Source organism: Protopterus annectens, chromosome 3.part0 (genome assembly GCF_019279795.1).
Source record: "Protopterus annectens isolate FY-2018-M chromosome 3.part0, PAN1.0, whole genome shotgun sequence".
In the NCBI taxonomy this organism is placed as follows: Eukaryota; Metazoa; Chordata; order Ceratodontiformes; family Protopteridae; genus Protopterus; species Protopterus annectens.
In genome coordinates, this window is record NC_056731.1 from 1098364143 (window position 1) to 1098384465 (window position 20323).

A 20323-nucleotide genomic window follows, 5' to 3' on the forward strand; every position below is an offset into this window, starting at 1 on the left:
CAAACATCCTTCAAAAAGGTCTCTCAGAGATGGATAACTGGTGCCAGAGCCATGGTCTAAAGCTAAATGCCAAAAAGTGTACAGTCATATCCTTTGGCAAAAACTATGTGCCCACAAATTACCACATAGGTGGTAACCCATTAAGTACAGAAAAAGTAATTAGGGATCTGGGGACCCAAGTTGATAGCAATCTCTCCTTTGACAACCACATTGCCAAAGTGGTTAGAAAGACCTTCTACATAGCCCACCTCATCATGAAAGGATTCACATCTAGATCAAGAGAGGTAATTGTACCCCTTTATTCATCCCTCATCAGGCCCATCACAGAATACAATGCCCCTTTGGGATGTACCTTACCCGACACCTGCAGCAATTAGAAAGACCCCAAAAGTACCTCACCAGGAGGATCAAGGGACTCAAACAGATGCCATATGCTGTTCGGTTAAAAAAACTCCAGCTCTACTCAGTTGCATACTGCCTACTTCGAGGCGATCTATGCCTGACATATAAAGCTATGTCCAACCCAGAATTAATGGACATGCTCCACCTCAGTAAATCTAAATTCCTTAGAGCCACGCACTCGAGGGACTTGAAGCTCAGCACAGAAATAAATAGAACATGCTGGAGGGACAGATTCATAACCCAGAGGCTCCCTTCGCTCTGGAATAGAATTCCAATTCATGTTAGGCAGAGCACCTCACTGACTCTCTTCAAGAAGAATCTTGATGAGTGGATGGGGGATCATAGGTTTGTCCCGGGGATTACTTCCATGTCACTATTAGACAGAGACACAGTAAACTAAACTTTAAAAAGGGCACAGTATACTCAAATCAAGGGGTGGCGTAAGCCAAACACAATCGAGCTAGGCTTATAAGAGCCCCAGGGCAGATAGCCTAGTATGAACCTATGAACCTATGAACCTATATGTAAATACATGAACCAGAATAAATACATTTTATTATCTAACCAAGGCTTTCAACTTCAATATGCTGTTGATTGCACAACAATCATTCAGTCTGGGCCAAACATAGGAGTATAAGGATAGCTGCCACATTAACTCAGCCCTTTCTAAGTATAGCATCCATGGGCCCCCTCTAAGTTGCTCATTTACTTGCTGTATACCACAAAAATTAAAACTGTGCCCATTATACATATGCACATGCTTAGCTAAGGCACTGGTTAAACTGGACTTCCTTATAGCATATAAATAATCATATATCCTATCCTTTAGGGCTCTAGTCATTTTTCCTATGTAATAAGTTGGGCATTGATTACACCTAACCACATAAACCACTGCTTTTTGAGTTGCAATTCAACCTACTATTTATTTTACACTTACAACCTGTCCTTGATAGATAAATTTACAAAAACTGCGCATCCCACACTTTTTCATTCCTTGTCCTTGTGTTATAGGTCAACCACCACCTTTAAGTAGTGCTTTTAAATTCTTGCCTCTTCTCACTACTATTTTAACCCTTCCTGCAAGTTTATCCCTTATAGATACTTCCTCCTCAATTATCTTCCAATTTTTTATGAGAATAGCTTGTATCTCATAAAATTGTATATTAAAAGTGGTGGTAAATGTAACTGCATAATCAATATTCTTATTACCACCACTTCTTAAGTAAAGACCCATAGGGCCTTCTTGATGCAGAATAGGTTTAAAATTACCATTATTTCTCTTATGCTCAACCTCAGTGAAAAGCTCCTGCAACATTTGTTTCGGGTAACCCCTACTCATAAACATTTCTATTAAATGCCTGCATTCTTCCACAAAATCGGCATCATTGCTCACCATCCTAGCGGCCCAGAGAAATTGTCCTTTAACAACCACTTTTTTGTTGGACATAGTGTGGGAGCTTGTGAAATGTAAAAAGGAATTAGAGTAAGTGGGTTTTCTATGTATTTTGGCAATAAATTTCCCATTCTCTCTATCCTTACTGAGGTTGACATCCAAGTAGTTAATTTCTTGCTCCCAATCATGTGGGTGAATTGTAGAAAATGCGCAGTATTGTTAATATAAACCAAAAATTCATCCGCCCTTTGTTGGCTACCATTCCACAAGATAAATAAGTCATCCAGGTAATGCAAATATAACACAATATTGTTTGCATATACACTATCCAAAACATACCTCTTTTCCCAACCTACCATTACCAAATCGGCAAATATAGTGCCACAAGGTGATCCCATTGCCACGCCCACTTTCTGGAGATAGCAGTTACCATTAAACATTAAGAAATTGTTTTTGAGGACTTTATCGAACAGGTCCACATATAAATTAATTTCTCGCCTGATGCACCCCCTGTTCAGACAGAAACTGTTCAATTTCCCAGATACCTTCCTCATGAGGTATGACCGAGAAGAGGTCCTTAACATCAACTGTTAAGAATAACACCTCTTACTGGTATTCTGTGGCATTGATCAAACTAAGAAAGTGCCAAGAGTCCTTACATATTTGGACCTCTCCCTCCAAGAACTTCTAAAGTCTACTACCCAGAAACTTTGCACAAGCATATGTAATCGAGTTGCCACCATCAACTATTTGTTGAAAAGGCGGGTTACCCACATCCTTATGTATTTTGGGAACACCACCTTTAAGAAGCTCTGAAAGGATCAGGAATTGTAATTGCAATAATACGGCTAGACAGAATTATGTTCCTTATCAGGATTTTTACATACCCACCAGGAGAAATCAGGGGAGGGGGGGTCCAGGGTTCGCCCTCCGAGAGGCAATTATTAGAAATTATGAGTAGCTCACAAACTGGCAAATTGGAGGGCACATGTTTTGAAAATATTGAAAACACAATTGGTATTATGACCAAGCTGTTAATTGTTACCAATACTGATAAGGATTTTAAGATTTATAATTTTTCTGACACATTTGTGGATGAGGAAATGCCCAATTTATTAAGCAAAGGTTTTACATTTATTCCTGCCAGTCCACCAGGGTTGGCTACAGTACTATTGGATTTAAAATAATTTTTGAGAAAGGTTAATTTTAAGATCATGTTTGGTGACGCATAGTTGCAGGAAGTTGCTGAACTACGTATCAAGAGCACATGCAACCCCCCCCCCCTTATATCCAACATTATCATTGTTTGAAAGAATATGTGCGTTGGATGTAAGACATCTGTTAGCTAAGGAGAAGAAAGGAATACAGGATCATTTGTCTAAAGAAGAAAGGAACACACTCACATATTTAATGCAACAGCAGATTTGTGTAATGAAACCGGATAAAGGGAATGGGTTGGTCATAATGGACATCTATGATTATAATAAAAGAATGTTTGAGATCCTTAGTACTGATGCATACCAGCAAGTCACCAGGAACGAGTAGAATTTGGCATATAGGGGAATTAGTGTCATGCTTAATGACTTATTTTTAGAAGGAAGAATAACCATTGACACATATAACTACTTAAACATGATTTCACCTGCCATCCCAACTATTGTTGGTGCTCCCAAAATCCATAAGGATGTGGCGACCAATAGTTGATGGTGGCAACTCGATTACATATGCTTGTGCAAAGTCTCTGGATAGTAGATTTAAGAATTTCTTGGAGGGACAGGTTCAAATATGTAAGAACTCTTGGCAGTTTCTTAGTTTGTATAATGGGCACAGTTTTAATTTTTGTGGTATACAGCAAGTAAATGAGCAACTTAGAGGGGGCCCATGGATGCTGCACTTAGAAAGGGCTGAGTTAATGTGGCAGCTATCTTTATATCCCTATGTTTGTTCCAGACTGACTTATTATTGTGCAATCAACATCATATTGAAGTTGAAAGCTTGGTTAGCTAATGAAATGTATTTATTCTGATTCATGTATTTACATATAGTTCTATTCTTATTTTTATGATGTCTCTGTAGGTAGGATCTCTGATTTTTTAATGTATAATAAGTTGTAGTAGCATCATTTTAATAGTTTTTATCATTAGCAGTTTAGTGGATGCTATGGAACTTTAAATGTAAAATGATGTTTTGAATGTTTAATTTATGACATAATTTCCTTTTGGAATAGTTATTTAAGGACCTTTTTAACAATTGATTGGTTGGTGTGATGAAGTTTGTGAATCCACATACGAAAAGCACTTAACTGTTGTAATAAATACAGAGTTTAGTCTGAGTCATGGCCGTTTTTTTTTGTTATTTTCACAGTTTGTCGCCTTTTTGTGTTTTATTGAACAAAAAATTTGTGAAAGGTACACATAAAAGCAGGAAACAAAAGCAAACACTCAGAATAACTTAATTGTGGTTTAGCAATCAAAGGTATTTAACTTTGCCTGGATGGCAGTGGGTGCAAGAAAAAAAAAAAACTTCTGGAATATAGGCTAGGACTACAAGCTCAGCTGGACTCCAGTAAAATGATCGGGAGACAGTATGTAGTAAAAGAGGTTTACTCAAGAACAATACTGATTTGCTGGGTGAGCGCTCAGTATCATGGGTGTATGGAAAACAGTGTGTGGGAAGAGTACATGAATACCTTATACAACAGTATACAAATATACATTCATGTATCAATACATGACAAATTAATTAAAAAAAAACAACAGATATTTTCCAAATTATGAAATGTTTTTACATGACATCTTGGCTGCATATATACTACTACCGCCTCGTGTTATTATACTCTTTCACTCTCTTTGTATGCATTGTATTCCCTGGTATTATTTTGTACTACTTGCTATTTTTTGTATTACTTGATGTTCCTCTGTATTACTTTTTGTATTCATCATTCATTTATTATTATATGTTTTGTATTTTTGTCATTTATTGTTGTACATTGTTCTATGATTTATTAAGGAAATGTGGAGCTTTTCTCCTTGGGCCTCCGCTGAAAAAGGACCTGTGTCCAGTCAGACCTTTCCAGTAAACAAATGTAAAATAAATAAATAAATAAATAAACAGTCAATAGCAATGAAAAAGGTGAGGGAGAAACTATGGAAGTCAGAAAATCATATGGGGTGGAGGGCACAGACACAGCCATATAAAACAAGAACAGCAGAACATGAACAAATTATATTGTGTCAAGAAAGAGTAAATATAAATCCTTATGTATTAAACTGGATTATTAATTGGCTGTTAGACCATATATTAACATCAGGCTGGTTGCCAGTCACAAGAGGTGTTCCTCAAGAATCAGTTCTGGTCCCAGTATTATTCCGTATGGTGTTTTTGGGGACTACCCACTTCCAAAAAATGTTGGGTGTATAACTATGACAGTAATTATAAGTTGGGGCAGAAATAAATAATTGGAATGATGTGGATGGTTTACATGGGTACTTGGGTACTTGCATATGGTTCATGAATGGGCAGCCAAAATATGTCTTAAATTCAGACATAATAACTATAAAGTAATAACGTTTGGAGATTATCAGAAATTAAAAATAATGATGGGGTTAAATGATCTTGGCATTAAGAAGATTGAGGATCTTATCATTTAGATTTAATATGCAAGATGTTAAAGCCAAAGCTTTAATACAGATGGAATTAATATTAAGTAATGTTGATACCAGAGAACCAAAGTTCATAAAAGCATTTTTTGTGGTTATAATAATACCTGTTGAGTGTAATGTAATTTTTTTTTACTCATCACTCACGGATATTGCATAAATTGAATTAGTTAAAAACATTTTACCAAAAGAATAAGGTATGTTAAGAACTTACTATAGACTTAAATTCATCTTAATAGAATACTTTATAGAATAGTGAGAGGCAAACTGTGTTTGGCTTTCAGTGCGACAGTAAATGCGGATTTGAGGGAAATATGGTGGAATAAGATATAGGAGATCTATTTTAAACTTAAAGTAAAAAAAAAGAACTGTAAGAATAGGTAGCTACATTACTCAGTGTGTTCCAAGTTGTGGAATAAACTTCCATTGTGGGTTAGAGAATCTGTCTCTGTGAGAAAATTTAAGAAGCAACTTGATGGTTATATTGTGGATAATAAACATAATAAAACATGAATTGAGACTACTATCTTAAATGGCTAAAGGATGATTAGCAGCTTTGTAATAACTATGTAACTTTAAAATATGTAGTAAACCCCTTCCAAAGTAATTGTTGATCAGAGGTACATTTTTCCTTAGTTCACCAGTTTTTTACCCCCACAGTTAACTTTGCTTACATACCTTAGTCTCAGCAGTACCACCTCTTTCTTACTGATCTATTTTAGAATCTGTTAACAAACTTGACTTTTGTTGTTTAATGTCAGTCTTAAGCTTCTCTATTTCTTGAATGACCTCAACTTATGTTGTCTAGTCTCACTCATACGCTTTCTAGCTTCATGTATGTTCAGGGGTTCCCTAGTCTTCTATTTTCTTGTTAAACATTTCTTAGCCATCAGCATGAGATGGGATTATAATGTATGTTCAGGGGTTCGCTATTCTTCTATTTTCTTGTTAAACATTTCTTAGCCATCAGCATGAGATGGGATTATAATGTATTACCAACTCTGTGCCTGCTGTATCTGTGCTACAGTCTAACAAGATCACCTTTGTGATGACCACCTTCTTTTGCTTTATCTCGTCTACCAGCTCTGAAAATACTCCCCTGTAATCTAGTAGCCTAGTACAGTGCCGAAGTATATAATACCAAATGGCAGTATATCCACTCTCACACCTCTATCAATTCTTATGTACATTTAGGAACACATGATGCAGCTTGGATGGTGTATACAAATATCTATGAAGACATTTCCAGCTGAATATTCTAAATATTGATTGGTGGTGTATTTGTAAACATCAGAGATTTTTATCTACTGCTCTACAGAAAACTGATTATTAAGTCCTGCCATGTTTTACATTATCTCTTGAACCTTCAAATTAAAGCAAATACTTGGAAGCTCTAATTATTTTTTTGCTCTGGCTTATGGGGAGTTTACTTCTGCTATAAATGTAATTAAATTTGGCAACTCTCCCATTTCACCTCTGTTAATGCCTGTATTTGCATTCTACCAACAAACCTTGATAGCAGTAAACAATATTCTTGAATAGCCATAAAAAACATAAAGAGATTGCCTCTTGGATCAATGTTTATTATATTGTTTTTATTGTGAGCAATTATGCTATCTTTCAGGACATGATAAGGACATAGGTACTAATTTGTGTCTGTGCAGCAATTCTAAATGGAACTTTTTTAGCTTGAAATTAATATATCTTGGCATAGTATCATTCCACAGATGTATATTTGCCTGAAACTAGTTTATGGCTAGGAATAAGCACTTTTACTGGTAACTACCATCTTCCTGGTTCTCACCATTAAAATGTAAATATTTGAAAACAGAGGTCAGATATCACAGGTGTGATTGTAACAGAACTTCTGTTTTAGCTATATTACATCTGCTCGCACTTGCTATAAGGCATACATAGGTTCATAGATTAGTACTATGCTAACTGCCCTTGCAAGCCATTTTAAGCTTAGTCAATTATCCCTTGTGAGACTCAAACCCTGCACTTTGTGTTTGTAAGACAAACACCTTAACCATTAGGCCACCCTCCCAACTGTAAAGAAGTATAAATAGATGGGCATATTGTTACAAACCAATATTATTTTTAGCACCGCATAAAAACCTATAAATGGAAAAGAATAAGTAATATTTGAATGTGCATAAATGTTTTAGTATTCTGGAAAGGTTTGATGAGAAAAAAGTTGCTTGCATGGAATAATGACAAATTTCAGGTCTTACAAAACTTCAAGAGCAGCTTCTCAAGTTTAATCTGTGCTGGGAACTCTCTGATGATAGTGCTTGAATTTGACTATTGCCTGATGAAGAGGAGGAGACCAGAAATTAATGGATGGAGACACTTTGGAATGCTTTCCTTTGTCATTGCTTGGTTTTGTTTCTTGCCTCAGCATTAAGGACTAACAACTTGAACTTGTCTATTGTATTTTTCCCAGCTGATGTTTTTGAGTGATTGTAGAAAATAAGAATGTAAAGTTAAAATTTGGACGGTGAATGAACTGTGATTGTAAGTGTCACATTTTTCAAGTGTTCACCTGTGTAGAAATTACTGTTTTGTTGTTGTATGAGGTAAGGTAATTCAGTCTGTGAGACATATTTCTGAAATAAGAACTGAGAAGGAGACTTAAGTACAGGACTGAAAAATACTTAGCAGGAATAGAGTGTATCTGTTTCATTTGCTTTGTTTGAATACCTGTCAGTTTTGGAAACAAATAGCTTACTATGGATCTGTGGCAATTGTGAATGAGAACTGTCAGGTATTTACCTCTGTATAGATACAAAGTGGGATAGATAATTGTTTCTAACCTGAAGGCATTGACCTGTTCGTTTTTCATATACTTCTGTGAATGCAGTAAAACTTAACAGTGTGCATATCTGTCTGATAACTAAACTGATTGAGGAATTAGTATGCCAACAACTTCTTGGATATATAAACAATTTCAAGCTTCTAACTCCAAACCAGCATGGATTCATATCCAAGTGCAACACCCTAATAGCCATTTATCTGATAATCAGTCAGATATATATCAACACGGAAAACTGATTTCTCACGTTAACCCTATTTGTTGACAAAAATGGGGTTCAGAGACAACTGACCATAACCTGCTACTCGATGAGCTCTTTTCCTGTTGTTTAGGTTAAGGAGTTGGGTCACAATATGGTTTAAAAAACTACCTCCACAACCATACTTTTCAAGTAATTTAAGGAATTAACAGACAGAATATGAATTCATGTACTACTGCAGTGGTGGTGCTGCGGTAGCATTGTCGCCTCACAGTAAAACGTTGTCCTGTTCGATTCTCTGCGTCTTCTGTGTGGAGACATGCGTGAATGGGCATACCTTCATTGAAGGTTGTGCATCAGGGTCGGCAACTTGGCACGTAAAAATCTACTGCCAATCATTAGCAGACCGGAGTTCCGCTGTGGCGACCTCTAACCGGGAAAAGCCGAAAGACTCAACAACAACAATATTAATTCATGTACTATTTCCTAAGAGTTTTGTATTGGCTAGCCTCCTGTTTTCCCCTCTTTATTTTAGTTGTATTTGTTTGTCTAGGTAGCGCAGTGATCTGCACCAATCTTTTCAGACTCAGACAGGGAGTGGGCAGTCATTTAAAACCTGATCTTCCAATGCTCAAATGTACACTCTATATAGATGGCATATTTATTCTTAAGTTATCTAAAGCAAAAAAAAAATAATAATAATAATACAAGCAGCCTTACAAAAGGACTTCAGTCTTATTCAAAACAAGCTAATAGCAAATATTCTATTTAAAATCATTTCAAAAACAACTATAAGCTCTCTGGAACACCATAGGCCTTATTTTACAACCTGGACATAATAATTAATGATTTGTAAAACAAGGCCTACAGAAGACTTTCTATAGAAAATTAAGTCAATAAAGTGGGAAGATAATTTTTTTTGCGTAGTTGTTGATGTGAAAAGCTTACATACTATCATTAAACACTCTGTAGGCCTTGAAGCTTTAAGATTTTTTCTTGGTGAGAGTCTGGTAGTTAATTATGTTATTGATTTATTATTTTTTAGTTTAACAAATATTTTTTTTAATTTAATCAATGTATTTATCAACAGATGCAAGGGACTGCAATGGAATGTTGAACAGTGTACTATGTCCAGGGTTGCCAGATTTCATATCGGCATGGTAGGGAAAAAGTGAAGAGCAAAAAAAAAAAAAAGCTCTTTAATGCGGAACAGAGTTCCACATTAAAGAACAGTAGATCTACACTAAACACGGAGCTACTTCTGTTTAATGCGGAACAGAAGAAGCTCCATGTTTACCGATTTTTGATTGGCCTGTATGCCAGGTATATGGGCCAAACAAAAAAAAAACAAACAAAGCGGAGGCTGGCCGGGATTTAAACTGGCAGGGCGGGACTCGGGATCAGGCTGCTGATCTCGGGACAGTCCCGCCCAAATAGGGACATCTGGCAACCCTGACTGTGTCTTTGCTGGAAATAAATGTTATTATTTTCAAGTAACTCGTCTGTTTTGTCACTGGCCTTGTTGTATTTAAATTTTATAGTTGGTTTGTGGCTTTTGGATTTTTGAAAGAATTGATGCCTCTTCCTGGGTCTCGCTCATTGTGGCGGTTCAAAGGAGGACTGGTGGTATTCGCCTATGCGTTGATTTGAGAGAACCTAATAAAGCTATCATTACAGACAGTTTTTCTCTTCCTCACATTGATGAAATTCTATCCTTGCTGAAAGGAGCAACAGTGTTCTCTACCATTGATTTAGAAAGGGAATAGTTTCAGCTTTTGCTTCATGAAGTCAGAAGTGACTTAACAGCCTTTGTTACTTATGACGGCTTGTTCTGGTTTTGCCTGGTTTTATACAGATTAGCATCTGCTCCATCTGCTTTCCAAAAGATGCTTGCTACAATTTTGCAGGGGTTGCCAAATGTTGCGAACTACTTAGATGATATAATTTTGTGGGGATGCACACAGGCTGACCATGACTGGACACTTCAAGTAGTTCTTAAATGCATAAAAGATGTAGTATTACAGCTAAATGGATGAACATATAATTTCAATTAGGAGATTTTGCATTTTCTGGGCCATACTGTTACAGCACAAGGGATAGAGCCTGATCAGGAGCATCTTGAGGGTCTTCTCTGTGCCCACCTCCCACCGAATTTTCCAAGTTATGTTCCTTCCTTGGACTTGCTTCTTGGTATAATAAGTTTATTCCACACTTTGCTAGCATTGTAGAACTTCCTACATGCCTGCCTCTGCCAAGATATGCCATTTTCCTGGTCTGAGGAAGCTCAGCTCAGTTTTATGTCAGTGAAATAGTGTCTGATTTACAGTTCACCCTTGGCTTTATTTGACCCTGATTTACCTACTGTAGTTTCTACTGATGCTTCCGATTATGGGCTTGGAGCTGTCCGTGCTTAAGTTCACCCTGACCATACAGAACGGACTGTCGCCTTTGCATCTAGAATGCTTACTACTTCTGAAAGGAGATATTCTTCAATTGAAAAAGGGGCTCTTGGATGTGTGTGGACTGTTGAAAAATGGAGAATGTACTTGTTCTAAGACTTGGGAGGTTGGCATAATTATTAAGGAGTTTACCTTACATACACAACATGCAGGGTTTGATTCTCACATGTGGTAATTGGCTAGGCTTAAAATGATCCGTAAGGGCAGTTAGCCTAGTACTAATCTATTGTGGGGGTCAAAAATTTACTCTCTGTACTTATCGCCAAGCATCGACTATGCTATTGTCCTCAAAAGGGTCTGATCGGGCAGGCTTGTGGATTGCACATTGGGCAGCGCAACCGTTGTCTTTCAACTATACTGTTGCTTATCGTCCTGGGTCACAGAATTATATTGCTGATTGTCTCTCTCGCTTGCCCTTGCCTGCTGCTGTTGAAGACATTTATGAACCTGAACCTGAGTTTATGGCAATCTTGTCTGCTGCTTTAACTGCCCTGTCATCTGGTGAATTTGCCTCTGCCTCTGCCTCCTGCAGAGAGTTTTCCACTCTGCAAACCCAGCTTACCAATGGTTGGCCTTCTCTTAATGCAGTGGACACAAACATGCATCCATATTTCTGATTACAAGATGAACTCAGTGTACAAGATGAGTTTGTGTTCCCTAGCACTTGTCTCATTGCTCCTGTTTCTCTGTATCACACTTTAGTGACACTTGCACATGAAGGCCACCAAGGCACGGGGAGAACCAAACGGCGGCTTCGTGAGCTATACTGTTGGCCAGGTATGGATGACATGTTTGCAGCTGAAGTTAAAAATGATCAACTCTGCCAGTCTTCTGACAAGACTGCCAATCCTTCAGTGGCACCTTTACAACCTGTTTAATTTCCATCTGAACCTTGGCAAAAGCTGGCCATAGATGTAGTGGGTCCATTTAAAATGGCTGTCTGGAATTGTTATTATGCCCTAACCCTCATTGATTGTCACAGCAAGTGGCCAGAAGTTGTCTTCATTGCCTCTGTCACTACTCAAAATGTTATAGACTTCCTCACTTCAGTTTTCAGATGATTTTGGATATCTGCATCCCATTGTATCAGATAATGGATGTCAATTTACCTCTGCAGATTTTGCAGCATTTCTTGCAAAAAGAGATATACAACATATACACACTTCAGTATACCACCCAGCTGCAAATGGTGTCATTGAAAGATTTCATCATGTTCTAGAAGGTTGCATACAGTCTACTATCTTACAGGCAAAACATTGGAAACTGGTTGCCTCAAAATTTCTTCAGGTATATCATGCAACACCACATACTATTACAGGAGTTTCCCCTTTTGAATTGCTTCTTGGCAGGAAAATGCGAACATGCCTCAATGTTCTTCCTCCTCCTGTTTCCTGCATGGTTAATGATGATACTGTTGGTAAAAGAGTCTCTTTTCTTCAAGAGAAAATGAAAAAATATTCCAATACTAGACGTGTAGCACAGTTTCCTCATTTTCAAAAGGGGGACAAGGTGCATGTTCGGAATCCACTACATGTTCCAAAAGCACATCCAAGATTTTCACAAGCTGTGGAAATTCAAAAGGAAATTGGTCCATGTACTTACTTGTATGACATCTGGACAGAGGAAGGATGACATGGAGACATGGTAGTGGAATGAGGAAGTACAGGAGAGTATACAGAAAAAGAGGCTGGCAAAGAAGAAGTGGGATTGTCAGGGAGATGAAGAAAGTAGACAGGAGTATAAGGAGATGGGGTGCATATCAAAGAGAGAGGTGGTGAAGGCTAAGGATAAGGCATATGAAGAGTTGTATGAAAGGTTGGACACTAAGGAGGGAGAAAAGGACCTGTACCAATTGGCTAGACAGAGGGACCGAGCTAGGAAAGATGTGCAGCAGGTAAAGCTGATAAAGGATAATGAGGGAAACATACAAGTGAGAAGAGTGTGTTGAGCAGATGGAAAGAGTACTTTGAGGGGTTGATGAATGAAGAGAATGAGAGGGAGAGAAGGTTGGATGATGTGGGGATAGTGAATCATGAAGTGCAGTGGATTAGCAAGGAGGAAGTAAGGATAGCTATGAAGAGGATGAAGAATGGAAAAGCTGTTGGTCGAGATGACATACCAGTGAAAGCAGGGAGGTGTTTAGGTGAAATGGCAGTGGAGTTTTTAACCAGATTGTTTAATGAAATCTTGGATAGTGAGAGGATGCCTGAGGAATGGAGAAAAAGTGTTTTGGTACCGATTTTTAAGAATAAGGGTGATGTGCAGAGCTGTAGTAACTACAGTGGGATTAAATTGATCAGTCACAGCATGAAGTTATGGGAAAGAATAGTGGAAGCTAGGTTAAGAAGGGACGTGATGATTAGTGATCAGCAGTATGGTTTCATGCCAGGAAGGAGCAATACAGATGCAATGTTTGCTCTGAGAGTGTTGATGGAGAAGTACAGAGAAGGTCAGAAGGAATTGCATTGTGTTTTTGTAGACTTAGAGAAAGCATATGACAGGGTGCCTAGAGAGGAGTTGTGGTATTGTATGAGGAAGTTGGGAGTGTCAGAGAAGTATGTAAGAGTGGTACAGGATATGTACGAGGGTAGTGTGACAGCAGTGAGGTCTGCAGTGGGAGTGACAGATGCGTTTAAGGTGGAGGTGGGATTACATCAAGGATCAGCTCTGAGCCCTTTCTTATTTGCAATGGTGATGGACAGTTTGACTGACGAGATCAGACAGGAGTCCCCGTGGACTTTGATGTTTGCAGATGACATTGTGATCTGTAGTGAGAGTAGGGAATAGGTGGAGGAGACCCTGGAGAGATGGAGATATGCTCTAGAGAGACGAGAAATGAAGGTCAGCAGGACTAAGACAGAATATATGTGTGTGAATGAGAGGGAGGATAGAGGAATGGTGAGGATGCAGGGAGTAGAGGTGGCAAAGGTGGATGAGTTTAAGTACTTGGGATCAATAGTTCAGAGTAATGGTGACTGTGGAAGAGAGGCAAAGAAGACAGTACAGGCAGGATGGAGTGGGTGGAGAAGAGTGTCAGGAGTGATTTGCGACAGATGAGAGTGAAAGGGAAGGTCTACAAGAGGGTAGTGAGACCAGCTATGTTATATGGGTTGGAGACAGTGGCATTGACAAAAAGGCCGGAGTTTGAGCTGGATGTTAAGATTTGCACTGGTTGTGACGAGGGTGGACAGGATTAGGAATAAGTATATTAGAGGGTCATCCCAGGTTGGAAGGTTTGGAGACAAAGCCAGAGAGGCAAGATTACGTTGGTTTGGACATGTGCTGAGGAGGGATGCTGAGCATATTGGGAAAAAGATGCTAAGGATGAAGCTACCAGGTAAAAGGAAAAGAGGAAGGCCTTAAAAAATATCTTAATATTAAATGTCTCTTAGATCTTAAGGAAGGCCATAAGGTTTATGGATGTGGTGAGAGAGGACATGCAGGTGGTTGGTGTGACAGAGCAAGATGCAGAGAACAGGAAGAAATGGAAACAGATGATCTGCTGTGGCGACCCCTAACCGGAACAGCCGAAAGAAGATGATGACTTACTCGTTGGCAGATGGAAAAAATGGCATTCTTCCCATTTATCTAAGTCAAATGCACCTGAGACAAGTGATGCTTCAAGGGATGCTCCAGTAGAATTCCCACTTCAATCTACAGTGGCACCAATGCCTGAATCTCCTCACATACCTCCAGCTGATGTGAGAAAGAGATTTTGTTGGCTTGAGGACTATGTTACATAAATATAAATGTTGATGTAATTCAGGCTTCATTACAATGTTAGTGATGTTTAATTTACATATTGTAAGTGTAGTGCTGATCTTAAGTAAGGGGGGAATATGTTGTGTTTTGATCTTGTGCCACTAGGTGGAGATAGAGGAAGGCAGAAGGAGGGGGACAAAGTTAATGAATTTGATAAGGACTGGATGCTCCTGTTGGACTGTTGTTTCTGTTCCTGTTGTAGCTTCAAATGGTTGGATTAAAATCTTTAATATTGAACTTGGAGTCTGTCTATAGTAATCATCTGACAACTTAACATAAATGTAAATAAATAAATAAATGAATAAAGGCATACAGTGTTGAGTGAACTTCCTTTGTAAAGTTTCAGAGTAACTCAGTTATTAAGCTAATATAAGTTAGAGCCATGATCACTTTTCTGCAGACCTGTGCTGCTGCATGTTCTGCAGGTTGTAATCTTCCATCAACTAGCCTTTCTTTCAATATCTTCCCCGTTATTTCTCTCTTAGCAAGATCATTTATTACTTGCACCTTGTGGAATGGCACCACCATGGAGTCCTTACAGTCACCCAGAGCCTTGTCCCTGATGGCTGACAGGTAAAAGAGTTTTATACTGGATTTATATTGTAACTATACCCATCATGTTGTTTACAATGCTGGGTGCTATGCTGTTATGTCTTTGCACCTTGTCTTCCATTAACTTTTTCAGTTTCAATTTTACAACTTCCCTAGAGTTTCCATTTTACAATATCCTGTGGCTTTTAGCTGCCTGCTAGATGTATTTCCATTCCCCCTCTTAATCTGATACTTTTCCTTTCTTCTCATTTTAAATATAGAAGCAAATATTTAATTACAGATTCTGCCTGTCTCCCTCTTCACTGAACTCCATTATTTCACTGACCAATTTTTGGAGCTCTGTCTTGAGGTTTTGTGTGTCCCTCTGTGTATTAATTGAATTGTTTCTTCTTGATATTTTGCTTTGTTTGTCTCCCTTTCTTACAACCTTCATAGCCATTTTATGCCTTCTGCATTCTCTTTCCTGTATGCATGTCATCTGTTCTTTATCTTGTAAAATGTCCTCTCTTTTGCATGAACTGCATCCTTAATCTCACTTTTAACTACAATTAGCCTTTTACTTTGCTTTTATTTACTCCTTTTCCTAGCACTTTCCATGACTGTTAGTTAGTATGGCTTCTTTATTTGTATCTGCAAGATGTTTATTCCTTGTAATTATTTCCAGTTTTCATTCTTATCACAGAGAATTAATTCTTTTCGTTTAACTTAGTCTTTTTGTCTCACACTTTCATTTCATTTGATTACTTTTGAGAAAACAAATGTTATGTGTTGTACTGCTTGGCAGAGCCAGACGTCATATGGTTACTGTTTGACAGAAACTAATGGGGCTTATATTACATAATCGAAACTCAGAACATCGAACAGGCAAATGCGCGAATATTCATATAATCGAATATTGTACTGTGGGGGGGATGTGCCCCCCCGCAAAATATATATTCCTTCTCCGAGGTCGCACTACAGTGAAGAAAGGGCAAAATTTCCAATCTTCACTGTAGTGTGACATAAATCCAGGAACTTCGATTATGTGAAAATTCATGCATTTGCGCATTCAATGTTCCGAATTTTGATTATGTGATATAAACCCAAACAAAAGTCATTCCAGAACCAGATGTCAGATATTACTGTTTTTATATGGTTACCATTTGGTGTAACTGGATGTTATATGATTGACAGGGGAACTTTTTCTTCAAGGTTATAACCCTTCTTCACCTTGAAAGTTTGATACCCAGCATTTTATTTTCTACCTTCCTGCTATAGCTATAGCTTTTTCATTCTTTCACTCCAATTTGGATGCAGAAATACATCAGTCTACTTCAGGGAGGTTAAAATCTCCCACTAACGCAAGTTTCATTTTCCTGCCCACAACCTTATTCATTCCTTTGTTTGTAAATCATTCTCTCTTTCAGCATCTGGTTGTTATGTATTGTATTTAACCATCAGCCCTCGCCACTTTTCACTTTAGACTGACTGTACGAACACTAACTTTCGGTGAGCTTTGTAGTTCCTTTCTTTATCCCTCTTTTCCTTTGCTGTCAAGTATTTCGCAGTTTATGATTTGGGTAAGGTAGACTGCTACCCCGTCCCTGCCTTGCTCTTTCTGTCCTATTTGAACAACTGATAGCCTCAGATCTCTGTATGCAAGCCCCTTTTATGATTTGTCTGAGTTTCTGCCATGCCTACTATGTCTACTTTCTCCTCTCATATCACTGTGTGAATTACCCTAATTGTTTGCTGAAACATCTACTGTTACTAAACAAGAAGCTTTAGTCCTTCTTGCTAGTCTTGCCTGTCCTGTTGTCTGCTCTTTCCACCTTTTTAAACTTATGATTCATACTCTACATTACAGTCCTTTTTACACATGTACATGTCCATTATATCCTCTGCCTTTCCTGAGCTACCTTTCTGTTTATTGCTGTGAGTTTGTCCAAGTCCTCCCCTACCTTTTTTATCCTCCTATCAGTTTGCTCTTCACACCCCTTCCACATCAGTTTACACAGTCATCCTGATTTAGATTTACGTTATGGGTTTCAAGAAGGCTGTCCAATCCAGAACAAGGTAGAGTTAAACTATTCATGGCTCCATAGACTCTGCTCTTCAGTTTTTCCCTTAGTACTAGTCAGTTCTTCCAGTTTCAGCACTCAAATCAGCACGTTTGGACTAGCACTTGCTCAAAAAAGAGACAGAAGCACAAATAAACTATAGTACTCAATCCCCAACATTTGTTTGTAGGGAACAGTCAAATTACTCTCCCTCAACAAGAAAAAAGTCCTCAACCCATTCAGGCATGTCCAAAGGCCAGTTCCCAGTGTATTCTCCTGTTCACCTGATGAATCTGGGCATCCTGACGCAATGTCACAATTGTCTCATGTACACAGACAACCATCTCCTTTTACCACATGACACCAAAATCTGCGAGAGATGCACTTACACAGCCAAACTTGAGGCAAAGCTCTCTCCAGCCACGACTGGAATAGACAGTCAAGAGGAGAAGGTAACAAACTGCAACATCTCACTCACCACACATAGACCCACCACACCTGCAAATGCAAATCCCACACATAGATACACAAAGACATACTCAGAGGCTCTAAATAAAAATCTGCGGAAACAACAGAGACCTCCAAAGCAGACATGCAAGCAACCTCCACCGACAAACACACCGCAACCAACACATAACCTCCAAAACCAGTGTGCCACACAACCACAGCCCATAAGGCATAACATCATACCTAACACACTTGTAATAGGGGACTCCATAGTCAGGCACACTGATGTCCCACTCACCAGGTTGGACAAAGAGAAGGTTACTGTCAGCTGCTTGTCGGGCACCCGAATCCGCTACATCACACAGGCACTCAGGTCACTCCATAACAAGTACAAATATGACTCTGTCATTGTCCATGTTGGTGTGAATGACCTGAGACTTACTTCCCTGGACTACATGAAAAGAGACATAGACGAGCTCTCTGATCATGTAACCAAAGCAGGTATGACCCTAGCCCTGAGTAACATAGGTTCATAGGTTCATAGGTTGGTACTAGGCTATCAGCCCTAGGGCCTATACAAGCCTAGCCATAACAATTCCCTGGCTATTTCTTCCCACATTATTTACTTTCCTGGACCCCTGTCTAGCAGGGCGACTGACTTGATCCCTGGGGTGAATTTCCTTTCTCTCATCCAATCGTCAAGATTCCTCTTGAAGAGGTCCAAAGAGGCACTCTGCTTGACATGTATGGGCAATCTATTCCAGAGTCTGGGGAGTCTCTGGGTCAGGAACCTATCCCTCCAGCATGTTTTGTTTATTGTGATGACAAGGTTTAGATCCCTGGAGCGTGTAGCTCTGAGGGATTGGGATTTCTTTAAGTGTAGCATGTCCAACAGCTCTGGGTTTGACATGGCCTTGTATGTTAAGCAGAGATCGCCTCTGAGTAGACGATATGTGACAGAGTATAGCTGGAGTTTTTTAAGGTGGTCAGCGTAGGGCATCTGCTTTAGGCCTGTGATTCTTTTAGTGAGGTATTTCTGAGGCCTTTCCAGTTGTTGCAGATGTCTTGAGAGGTACATACCAAATGGGGCGTTGTATTCTATAATGGGTCTAATGAGGGATGAGTACAGTGGGACAATGATCTCCTTTTTTTCTGGATGAAAAGCCCTTCATGATGAGGTGTGCCACATAGAAGGAATTCCTGACTGTTGTGGCGATGTCCTTATCGAAGGTGAGACCACTGTCCACCTGTGTTCCTAAGTCTCTTATCACACTTTCTGTGTTTAGTGTACTGCCACCTATATGGTAATTCATGGATACATGTTTTTTCAAAGGGGATAACAATACATTTCTTGGCATTGAGCTTGAGCCCATGGCTCTGGCACCAAGCCAGGAAATAATTATAAATTTCAACAATTGGCTAAGCTTCTGGTGTCATTCAAAGGGGATCCAGTATCTGTCTACCTGGGATGACATGCTCAACAAGCCACGATGCTTTGCCAGAGATTGCTTGCACCTGTCACCCTTGGGATTCAGGATACTGGCCAAGGCTCTTGCCACCCCCATAGTGCCTTTTTTAGGCAAGGCTCAAAAGACAAACCCACCACTGTAATAAGTACCAGTGACAAAAAACTGAGGGTAATGCTGCTCAACGCCGGGAGTTTAAACCTCAAAATGCACTCACTGGAGGACCTTCTCAAAACAGAGAACATTGATATTTGTGCAGTAAATGAGACCTGGTTCAGGGCTCAAGAGACCACCCCAGCGATTCCAGGCTACAACTCATACTACACATTTCAGCCAAAAAACCTGGACTGAAACACCAAGGGAGGAGGCGTATCCATATTCATCAAGGATAACCACACCTCCAGACTAGCTGCAAAGTATGATGCCTCAAAGATCATCCAAGTGCAACTGACAATGGGAAAAACTGCAATCCAGATTGTAGCTTGCTACAGATCACCATCCCTGCCCCAAGACCCCCACTTCTCATTCCTCGAGGTACTGAAAAACATGAGGGTCCAACCAAACACCCTAATACTGGGTGATTTCAATTACCCAAACATCAACTGAGAAAACTACTCAAGCACTAATACCTTTGCTCAATGCTTCCTGGAATATATTAACTCAGATGCCCTGGACCAGCTTATCAACACCCCTACAAGGGGCAACAATATACTGGACCTGGTCATCACCAACATGGGGGACAAGTGCTCCACACCTGAGGTAAATCCCTCATTGGTTAAATGAGACCATAAACTCATCATCCTCAATATCCACATACCACCCCCCCCCCAAGGAAACCACAGTGAAACATTTCTCCAAAGCAAACTTTATGCTGCTTAAAATGGAGGTGGCAAACTTCATCATCCCCATGCAGAATGACAACTTGGTTGAATCTGCTGTAGTCTACACAAAAGCACTCTACAAGCACTTACATGAGTGCATGGACCGTGCTATTATGAACAAAACCAAAACCAATTCCTCCAAAAAAGGAAACCAGTCTGGTGGACCCCAGCCATAAACAAGCTCTATAATAGAAAGAAGAAATTATTACAAAAAAGAGTAAAAACCCAGGAATGGAGGAGCACACTGAA